Source organism: Trachypithecus francoisi, unplaced genomic scaffold (genome assembly GCF_009764315.1).
Source record: "Trachypithecus francoisi isolate TF-2019V2 unplaced genomic scaffold, Tfra_2.0 Lachesis_group4, whole genome shotgun sequence".
NCBI classification, from domain to species: Eukaryota; Metazoa; Chordata; class Mammalia; order Primates; family Cercopithecidae; genus Trachypithecus; species Trachypithecus francoisi.
The window spans coordinates 124,897,603-124,908,411 of record NW_022681469.1 but is presented as its reverse complement, the minus strand read 5'-3'; positions in this window follow the sequence as shown (position 1 = coordinate 124,908,411).

Sequence of the window (10,809 nt, the reverse complement as noted above, 5' to 3'; positions counted from 1 at the left end):
AAGGCAAACTCACTCCCACAAAAGCACAGCCCCACTACCTATGATATCTACTCACATTCTTTTGGGGAAAATTATGATGATGATGATGATGATGATTATATATTTTTTGAGACGGAGTCTTGCTCTGTCATCCAGGCTGGAGTGCAGTGGTGAGATCTCGGCTCACCGCAAGCTTCACCTCCCAGGTTCAAGTGATTCTTCTGCCTCAGTCTCCCAAGTAGCTGAGATAATAGGTGTGCATCACCACACCCCGCTACTTTTTTTGTATTTTTAGTAGAGATAGGGTTTCACGACGTTGGCCAGGCTGGTCTCAAACTCCTGACCTCAAGTGATCCTCCCACCTAGGCCTCCCAAAGTGCTGGGATTACAGGCATGAGCCACTGTGCCTGGCCTCTCTTGGGGAAAATTATGTCACATGTTTCCACTTACTTTCTAAGGAGATTGACAGCTATATCTACTGACGGTGGCTCCAATCTTAGAATACATAGTACAGGCCGGGCGCGGTGGCTCAAGCCTGTAATCCCAGCACTTTGGGAGGCTGAGACGGGCGGATCACGAGGTCAGGAGATCGAGACCATCCTGGCTAACACGGTGAAACCCCGTCTCTACTAAAAATACAAAAACTAGCCAGGCGAGGTGGCAGGCGCCTGTACTCCCAGCTACTCGGGAGGCTGAGGCAGGAGAATGGCATGAACCCGGGAGGCAGAGCTTGCAGTGAGCTGAGATCCGGCCACTGCACTCCAGTCCGGGCGACAGAGCGAGACTCCGCCTCAAAAAAAAAAAAAAAAAAAAAAGAATACATAGTACAGGCCTAGCATCAAACTACTCAATGTATATTGGCCCTAGGGAGTCTGGTCCTACCTGAGCTCTTCATCTCCATGTCACCTCTCCTGACACTGAAATTGTCAGGGACTTGTCTACTGAGAAGTCAACTGAGAAGTTCTTTCCTTTTTACTTTACTTTTCTTTCTTTCCTCTTTCTTTCTTTCTTTCTTTCTTTCTTTCTTTCTTTCTTTCTTTCTTTCTCTTCCTTCCTTCCTTCCTTCCTTCCTTCCTTCCTTCCTTCCTTTCTTCCTTTCTTTTTGATGGAGTCTCCCACTGTTGCCTGGACTGGAGTGCAATGGTGTGATCTCGGCTCACTGCAACCTCCGCCTCCTGGGTTCAAGTGATTCTCCTGCCTCAGTCTTCCAAGTAGCTGGGATTACAGGCTCCTGCCACCATGTCTGGCTAATTTTTTGTATTTTTTAAGTAGAGACAGGGTTTCACCATGTTGACCAGGCTGTTCTCGAACTCCTGACCTTGTGATCCACCTGCCTCAGCCTCCCAATCCTTTTTTCATCTTGTACCTGGCCCATGTGTCCTCATACTGCCTAACCACAGCCTGGGAGAATCTTCTCTCTTCTGGCCTGCTTCTCTTCAGGATGTAGATTCGACAGAGTGTTTGGTCTGCTTCAGTGAGTGGCTTTTGTGTGGTGCAGTGGCTGATTTATTTCTAACTCACCTACAAAATTATGAGCTCCAGAATGTTCCCACACAACACTACATCTTCATCTTCAGGTCAAACCATTGCATCCAAAGTTTAGACTACACTGTTTCTGAATCAGCTCCTTGCTCCTGGATCAGTAATGATGATGTTCGATGGTATATATGAAGAAATCCAGATGACTGTGGCATAAACCAAAGGTTCATTTTTCACTTTATTTTTCTCTCTTGTAAAGAAACCCTTAAGTCAGCAAGCCAGAGTTAGTAGCTTCATCAGGAGCCTTGATATTTCTACTGCACCGTTTCAAAGCCACTTTTGTCTTTGCAAAATGGTTTGCAAGGTGGTTGCTGCAGCTCCAGCCATTACGTCTGTATTCCAGGCAGCAGTAAAAAGAGAGGGCAAGGGCCAAAGGGTGTATCACCCAGCTGAATTATCCTCTTTAAAGAATTCCCATAACTCACCCAAATGACATCCACTTACCTCTCATTGGCCACCCCTGCCTATAAAGGAGGCCAGGAACTGTGGTTTCCCAGCTGCAGGCATTGTGGAACACAGCAATATGGGATAGAGCTGTCTAACCCAAGAAGAAGGGGAACTTGGGTAGGCAGCCAGCAGTCTCTGACACATCCTCTTATTCTCTAAGGGAGCAGAAAGATGGATTCCCACAGATCCAAGTCCCAGTTGGCTTTTCTGTAATAGCTATTAATGGTATTGACTAAAGTGTCTGTATCACTGCACTTTTATGGCTCTGCTGAGAAGAACACCCCAAGGCCACTGGCCCCTTTGTTATAGCTAATAATGGCCGAGTGTTAGAAAGGGACAGTGATATCTCTTGGGCAAATGGATCACCACTTTTCAGATCCTGGCATCCAGAATTGGCCAGGGCTGCCTGAGATGATTGCATGAGACAATGCCCATGGAGTGCTTTTAAAAATTAGAATTAGACTTTACTTTAGAACGGTTTTAGATTTACAGAAAAATTGAGTGAGAGCGTACAAAGAGTTCTCATAATTTACCCCCTGCCACCACACACACAAACTTCCCCATCATAAAAACCTTACACGAGTTAGATATATTCGTTACAATGAATAAACCAATGTTGATAAATCTTTTTTTTTTTTTTTTTGAGACAGAGTCTCACTCTGTCATCCAGGCTAGAGTGCAGTTGTGCAATCTTGGCTCACTGCAACCTCCACCTCCTGGTTCAAGTGATTCTCCCGCCTCAGCCTCCTGAGTAGCTGGGATTACAGGCACACACCACCATGCCCAGTTAATTTTTGCATTTTTAGTAGAGACAGGATTTCACCATGTTTTCCAGGCTGAATGATACATCGTTATTAACTGAAGTCTGTCATTTATTCAGATTTTCTTGACTTTTATCCTCATATCCTTTTTTTTCAGTTCCAAATCCCATTCAGGATACTATATGACATTTATTTGTCATGTCTCCGTAGGTGCCTCTTGGTGAAGAGGTGACATTTTCTCAAGCTTTTCTTGTTTTTAATGACCTTGATGTTTTAAGGAGTACTGGTCAGATATTTTATAGGGTGTCCCTGTGCTGGAATTTGTCTGATGTTTCTCTCATGATTAAACTGTAGTTATGGATTTTTGGGGAGGAAGATTGCAGAGGGAAAGTGCCATTTTCATCACATCGCATCAAGGGGACATGTTATGGACAAGACTTTTGACAGTTGATGTTGACTTTGATCACCTGGCTAACACAGTGTTTGTCAGCTTTCTCCACGGTAAATCTTTTCTTCTCCCTTTCCATATGGTACTCTTAGGTATTTCTTCCATTAGGAAGAAAGTTACTATGCACAGCCCACACTTGAGGAGTGAACAGCTGTGTTCCCCCTCCTCTAAGTAAAGTAACTACATAATTTATTTGGAAATATTCTATATATGAGATTTGCTTCTTCTCAAGAAGAAATTTTGAAACAGCCAAGAGTCTATGATCATTTCTTCTCCCTCTGCTAGACCTAAAATATGCCTGTTGCATTTTCTTGAAACAAAAGACTTAGGAAGGCACATTTGACTTTGCCCATAATTAAATATTAAGTAACTTTTTTTAAAAAAAAAAATAGTGTGTTTTCCCCTTTGAGAGTCATCCAGTTAAATAAACTTTGAACTGTCAAGTCTGGTTCTCCTCTCCACAAGCGACATGTAACAATACAGCTTTCATCTCCCAGCTGCTGTGCACATCTCCATGAAAAGAAGGCTCTTTGACACCCATTTCTGTCACCTGAGCACAGCTCACATTCTTATCAGCACTTGAATGCTAGGACAGGGAGCTGTCAGAAGGGTCACCTAAGAACAGTGGGGTCATGTAAGCATGGGACTAGCATTAACAGTCAAGGCTGCCCACCTTTGCTTGAACCTCTCCAGGCAAACAGGGCTCCCTCCCTCCTGAAACCTCCATCCCAGCTTTGGGAGCATGGCTCTGTTATAAAGCACGTTCTTTCATTGCGTCAAAACCATTGCCTGGCTTCCATCCATTTGGTCCCATTCCCATTCTCTAGGTCATAAAGAACAAATTCATATCATCTCCCAATGATGTTCTCATCTGCGCACACACCCCTACCATGGCCCACTGATTGTTCAAGGCACTGATGGTGATCTGCCCAAGTCAGATTCCCCCCAGCCCAATGCACTTGGTTCTGGATTTCTTCATTGGTAAGATGTGACTTCCAGGCTTATTAACACCCCAGCTGTTCTCTTTTGAGTAGACGTCAAGGTGCCTCCTGGATTTTCTCTTCTCCTCCGTCTCCTTCTCCTTCTCCTTTTCCTTCTTCTTCTTCACAGAGTGATATGGTTTGGCTTTGTGTCCCCACCCAAATCTCATGTTGAATTGTAATTCCTAACATTGGGGGAGGAAGCTGGTGGGAGGTGATTGGATCATGGAGGCGGATTTCCCCCTTGCTCTTCTCATGATAGTATGTGAGTTCTCACGAGATCTGGTTGTTTAAAAGTGTGTGGCACTTCCCCCTTCACTCTCTCTCTCGCCTGCTCCTGTCATGGAAAGACGTGTCTGCTTCTCCTTCACCTTCCACCATTATTGTAAGTTTCCTGAGGCCTCCCAACCATGCTTCCTGTACAGCCTGTGGATCTGTGAGTCAATATCTTTTCTTCATAAATTACCCAGTCTCGGGTAGTTTTTTATAGTAGTGTGAGAACGAACTAATACACAGGATCTTGCTCTGTTGCCCAGGCTGGAGTGCAGTGGTGTGATCATAGCTTGTTGTAGCCTTGAACTCCTGGGCTCAAGCAATCCTCCTGCCTCAGTCTCCACAGTAGCTGGGACTATGGCATGCGCCACCATGCCTGGCTAATTTTTAAATTTTTTTGTAGAGACAGGGTCTCACTATGTTGCCTCAAACTCCTGGTCTCAAACTCCTGGCCTCAAGTGATCCTCCCACCTTGGCCTCTAAAGGTGCTAGAACTATAGGCGTGAGCCACACACCAGGACTTCATCCTGTATTTTCTACCCTAAGACCCCACAGGCTTCTTAAGGAAACGGCTGACTCATTGAAGCAACTTAAATAAAACCCATCTCATTTTATATCAGATGCTTGCTCAGCCCTAGCTCCTCTAGTTTGCATTAGTACAGCTGGTTTTTACGAAGAAAATGCAGGAACTTAAAGGTATCCCATTAAACATAATTGTGTCCTGACCCTTGTGTACCATATATGCATATGAAGTTGTATGCATCTATACCCAAGGCTTAGTGGGAAAGGAGGTTCAGAATGACGTGAAACCGTAGTTTAAATCTCTCTGGGTGGTAGGATTATTGATGCTATTTTGTTTCCATTATGACTTATCTGAACTATCATTTTTTCTTGAATGATCTTCTTAATTATTTTGCAATTTACCAAAAAACTTTTTAATCTCGCGTGAATCAGACTATTTTCTCAGCCTGCTGAGGACTCTCTGAGCTATTTCAGGGAGAACTCGTCACTCTTTGGGAATCCTTAAAGTGCATATTTGTTGGCGCTTTAAGGTGAAAGACCGAAGCAGACGTGTGACAGGAGGTTGGAGGTTGAGGCAGCGCTAGGCTGTCATTTTTTTCTTTGGAATGAAGCTCCTCCCAGGGCCTGGGAGTGCGTGTGCATGCTTGCACACACACACGCACGCACACACACACACACCCCCCGATGAATCTCTCTGCTCCTTTAGCATTTAAGGGTCCACAGCCATGTATCTAGACATATTCCTGCATATCCTCACTCCCCTCCTCCTCTCTCATCTGAGGTTTTCACGTTAGAACAGGGACAGCAGAGCAAAGCCACATGACAGGCAGTATAGTCTAGTGGTACTGAACAAGAGATTTTTCTTTACAGTAAAGACAGGGTCTTGCTATTTTGCCCAGGCTGGTCTTGAACTCCAGGCCTCAAGTGACCTTTTTGCCTTGGCCTCCCAAAGTGCTGGGATGACAGGCATGAGCCACCATGCCCAGCCCAGAACAAGAGATTTGAGTGAGACAGACCGAGGTCTGAAACCCAAACCTGCCAGGTACAGACTAGTGATATTGAGACCGGTTATTAATCTCCCTGAGTTTCAGTGTCCCCATCTATAAAGAGAAAATGATAGTACCTGCCCATAAGCTTGCTGGGAGGATGAAAAGAGAAGGTGCTTATAAAAAAACTCTGCAGGCAGGGGCGGTGGCTCACGCCTGTAATCCCAGCACTTTGGGAGGTCAAGGCAGGCAGATCACAAGGTCAAGAGATGGAGACCATCCCGGCCAACATGGTGAAATCCTGTTTCTACTAAAAATACAAAAAAAAAAAAAAAAGAAAGAAAGAAAAAACAGGTAGCCGGGTGTGGTGGCACGTGCCTGTAGTCCCTGGTACTTGGGAGGCTGAGGCAGGAGAATCTCTTGAACCCAGTAGGCAGAGGTTGCAGTGAGCCGAGATCACGCCATTGCACTCCAGCCTGGGTGACAGAGCAAAACTCTGTTAAAAAACAAACAAACAAACAAACAAACGAAAACAAAAACAAAAACAAAAAAACGAAACCTTTGCATAGTGCCTGGCACATAGGAAGTGCTCAAATCACGGTGGTACTTATGGTTAACAGTGACAACTATCCTTTTCTTCCCTCCTCACTGGGCACCATACTTGAATCTACCCTATCAGAAAATATCCCCAGGCAAAAGCAGGTAACAGCAGCCTGATAAACAAGCCAGTGGACCCACAAGATAAGTACAGGGAAAGCAATAAAAAACAAAACAAAACAAACAAAACAATCCCGAACAAAACCAAAAGCCTTCCCTGTCTTTGAGAGAAACAGTCACCTTCCCCCACATCTGGCCTCTGGCCCTCAACTTCTTCATCCCTCTGGGAAATTCTTTTAAAAAGCAGATATCTTAAAGCAAAACAATAACATGTAACAGCAAGTTCTTCCCAGGACACCAGTGGAAAGCAGAGGCTATGTTCTCCGTGAGATCGCAGGGCTTTCTTCCACGAAGCTGTCATCACTCATACTTATCTCACAGCAATCAAGAGTGAGGCACGAATCTGGATGACATCTCTGGGATATTGTCACATGCACTGGGGGAGCTTGGAAGAGCACGGAGGGTCATCATGGATGGCTGCATACAGATTCTTCATAGCAGTGTGAGAATAGACTAATCCACAGGGTGTTGCTCTGTGGTCCAGGCTGGAGTACAGTGGCGTGATCATAGCTCCCTGCAGCCTTGACTTCCTGGGCTCAAGCGATCTTCCTCCCTCAATCTCTGGAGGCTAGCAGGGCGGATGGGAATCGGGAGTCTCTGGTTTTCTTTCTTCCCAGCCTCCTGCGGGTTTCCTTTGCTTTGTCACTGTGCCCTCAACTGGTTACCGATTAGAACCTCATGCGAACTCTCCAGAAAGAAAAACAGCTTCTTTCCAGGGGCCAGCGCCTGATTCTATCCTCTAAATGAATTGTGAGGTTGGGCGTGGCAGCTCACACCTGTAATTCCAGCACTTTGGAAAGCTGAGGCAGGAGGATCGCTTGAAACCAGGAGTTCAAGACCAATCTGGACAGTACGGTAAGACCCTGTCTCTACAAAAACTTTAAAAATTATTCAGGCACGGTGGTGTGTGCCTGTAGTCCCAGCTGCTCCAAAGGCCAAGGCAGGAAGATTGCTTGATTCCAGCAGTTCAAGGCTTCAGTGAGCTATGCTTGCACCATTGCACTCTAGCCTGGGCAACAGAGCAAGATCCCCTCTCTGAAAAATAAAATAAAATAAGATAAAATAAATTAATTATGGTAATGGCTCTCGTGAGTACTTAGAACCCCATTAATTTGGGCAAGTTTATAGTAGGTTGAGTCTGAGCTTTTGGGGGCAAAGGGAATTTGAATTATTAAGCAGTGGTAATATCAGCACAGTCTCAGGCTACGCCTGAACCAGAACTTTCCTCTAGTTCCCACTTGAGCCCCAGGCGGAGGACACTCTTCAAAGAAGTGGGTACAAATAGCAGAGAGGTAGGATCCATCCCAAGGGGGGCCTCTGAAGCACTGAGAAGACACACAGGTAAATAGCTTTTTGTTTAAACTTTTCATTGTCTGAGCCTTATTCATATGAGCAAATGTATAGGCATATTTTAAACTCAAGTATCACGAATTCTGAATCAAAGAGGTTGCAGCTTGTATTGAGGCAGAGAAATCAAGAGGGGTAGCCTCTAGCACTAGAAGTGTGGTTTGGTGCCTTGAGCGGGGACTAGAGATTTCATTCTTTGTGTATTTTCAAGGGCAAAATGTCTGGGGAATAATTAAAAAACTGAGCAGCCTATATCTTCCTTTTTTTGTTATCTTCATGGTGGAATTAGAAGTGCTCTGCTTTATAACTAACCAGTGGCTGTGCCTCAGGCCTCTGTAGAAATCTCAATACCCAAAGCTCATGCTGTTGCCCAGGCCCTCTTGCAACAGTCCCACCAAAAGCTTTACTTTTTCTGCCTTTCCAAGTGACACAGTGAAGGAGAGCCCAGGCTCTCAAGACTGGAGGAGAAGATGTAATATCAGCTACCAATGAACTATATATTCAGGAAAAAGATTAGTACAATCGATATTGATGAAGTTCACCAAGTATCCCTATACCTCACTCTGACCATGCTTTTTAATGTCCTACCCAGCAAATTGTGAGATTTTGTTCTTGATACAGTCTGGATATTTGCCTCCTCCAAATCTCATGTTGAAATGTGATCCCCAGTGTTGGAGGTGGAACTTGGTTGGGAGGTGTTTTGGTCGTGGCAGGAGATCCCTTATGAATGGCTTGGATAATGAGTGAGTTCTTGCTGTATTTATTCCTGTGAAAGTTGGTGGTTTAAAAGGACCTAGAACCTCCTCATCTCTCTCTCGCCCCCCTCTCTCTCACAAGGTGATCTCTGCACGCATTACCCCAGAGTGGAAGCAGCCCACACCTTAACCAGAAGCAGATCCTGGCACCATGCTTCTTGTGCAGCCAGCAGAACTGTGAGTCAAATAAACCTCACTTCTTTATAAAAGCACCCAGCCTCAGGTTTTCCATAATAGCATCTCAAATGGACTAAGACAGTTCTTTTCCCCACAAGGTAAGACAGGAAGAAAAGCAAGAGTTAGAAACACCCACTCTGTGGGTAATTTTTTCTCTTAGAGATAAGAGCTGCTGTTGGTTCATTGGTAGCACCTCCTTATCAAACTCCTCAACAAGATAAAAGGACGTGTGTGTAATGGAAAGTGACTCAAGCTGTGCTTCTCCAACTGGGGATTTGCAGGCATCTAGGGAGCCTCTGACTTTTGCATGTACAAGATGCATGTAAGATTTTCAAAGTTTTTTTTTCTTTATTTTGGTGATTATCGGAAAATTAGGTCAGGTGCAGTAGCCCACCCCTGTAATCCCAGCACTTTGGGAGGCTGAGGTGGGCCATTCACTTGTGGTCAGGAGTTTAAGACCAGCCTGGCCAACATGGTGAAACCCTGTCTCTACTAAAAATACAAAAATTAGCCGGGTGTGATGGTGCATGCCTGTAGCCCCAGCTACTTAGGAGGCTGAGGCAGGAGAATCACTTGAACCCAGGAGGCAGAGGTTGCAGTAAGCTTAGATCATGTCACTGCACTCCAGCCTGGATGACAGTGAGACCCTGTCTCAAAAAAAAAAAAAAAAATTAATATGAGCATCTTCTGCATTACCTGGATGGCCCAGGTGAGTACTGAACATGGCTTTAGTCCATGTGTTTGTGTGCCAACAGCCCTGGGGCTAAGTTGTTCTACAGGAATTGTCATAAAAAGAAGAAGAGAGTGGTTTTTTGTTGTTGTTTTGGTTTGGTTTTGGTTTTGGTTTTTTCGAGACAGTTTCACTCTTGTTGCCCAGGCTGGAGTGCAGTGGCACAGTCTCGGCTCATTGCAACCTCCTCCTCAGCCCCTCAAGTAGCTGGGATTACAGGTCTCCACCATCATGCCCAGCTAACTTTTGCATTTTTAGTAGAAATGGGGTTTCACCATGTTGGCCAGGCCAGTCTTGAACTCCTGACCTCAGGTGATCCACTCACCTTGGCCTCCCAAAGTGCTGGGATTACAGGCGTGAGCCACTGCGCCCAGCTGAGGGTGGAGATTTTAATAGAAATGTGTTTATTGCTCAGGAAAGCTGCCAGAATATAAATTCCCAGAAAGCAGGATTTCCATCCTCTTTGCTTATTAATTTACTACACCCTAGAGAGAAAGTAGGTGCTCAGTAAGTACGGGGTGAATGAATGAATGATGAGTGAACATTTCCAAAATACTCCAGAGTACAGAACACTAGAGGGAGAATCAGGTTATCATGAGGCACAGAAGAACTTCTGCTGGCTCAGTTGGTGCCACATTCACATCTGAAGCAGCAATGATTCCATTTCGGTGAGTGACAGTGCCACCAGGTTAAATGAATACTGTTTTGTTTTTTTTTTTGAGACAGAGTCTCGCTCTGTCGCCCAGGCTGGAGTGCAGTGGCCGGATCTCAGCTCACTGCAAGCTCTGCCTCCCGGGTTCCCGCCATTCTCCTGCCTCAGCCTCCCGAGTAGCTGGGACTACAGGCGCCCGCCACCTCGCCCGGCTAGTTTTTTGTATTTTTTAGTAGAGACGGGGTTTCACCGTGTTAGCCAGGATGGTCTCGATCTCCTGACCTTGTGATCCGCCCATCTTGGCCTCCCAAAGTGCTGGGATTATAGGCTTGAGCCACCGCGCCTGGCCCTGAAATGAATACTGTTAACTGAAATGTTATCTACTTTGTTGGTTTGTTCATATCGACTTGTAAATTTATTCTTATTTTATAGTTGCAATAGACCTATGAGTAGAAGCCATTTTATGTTTACACATATTTGAGAAACACCATGGTAA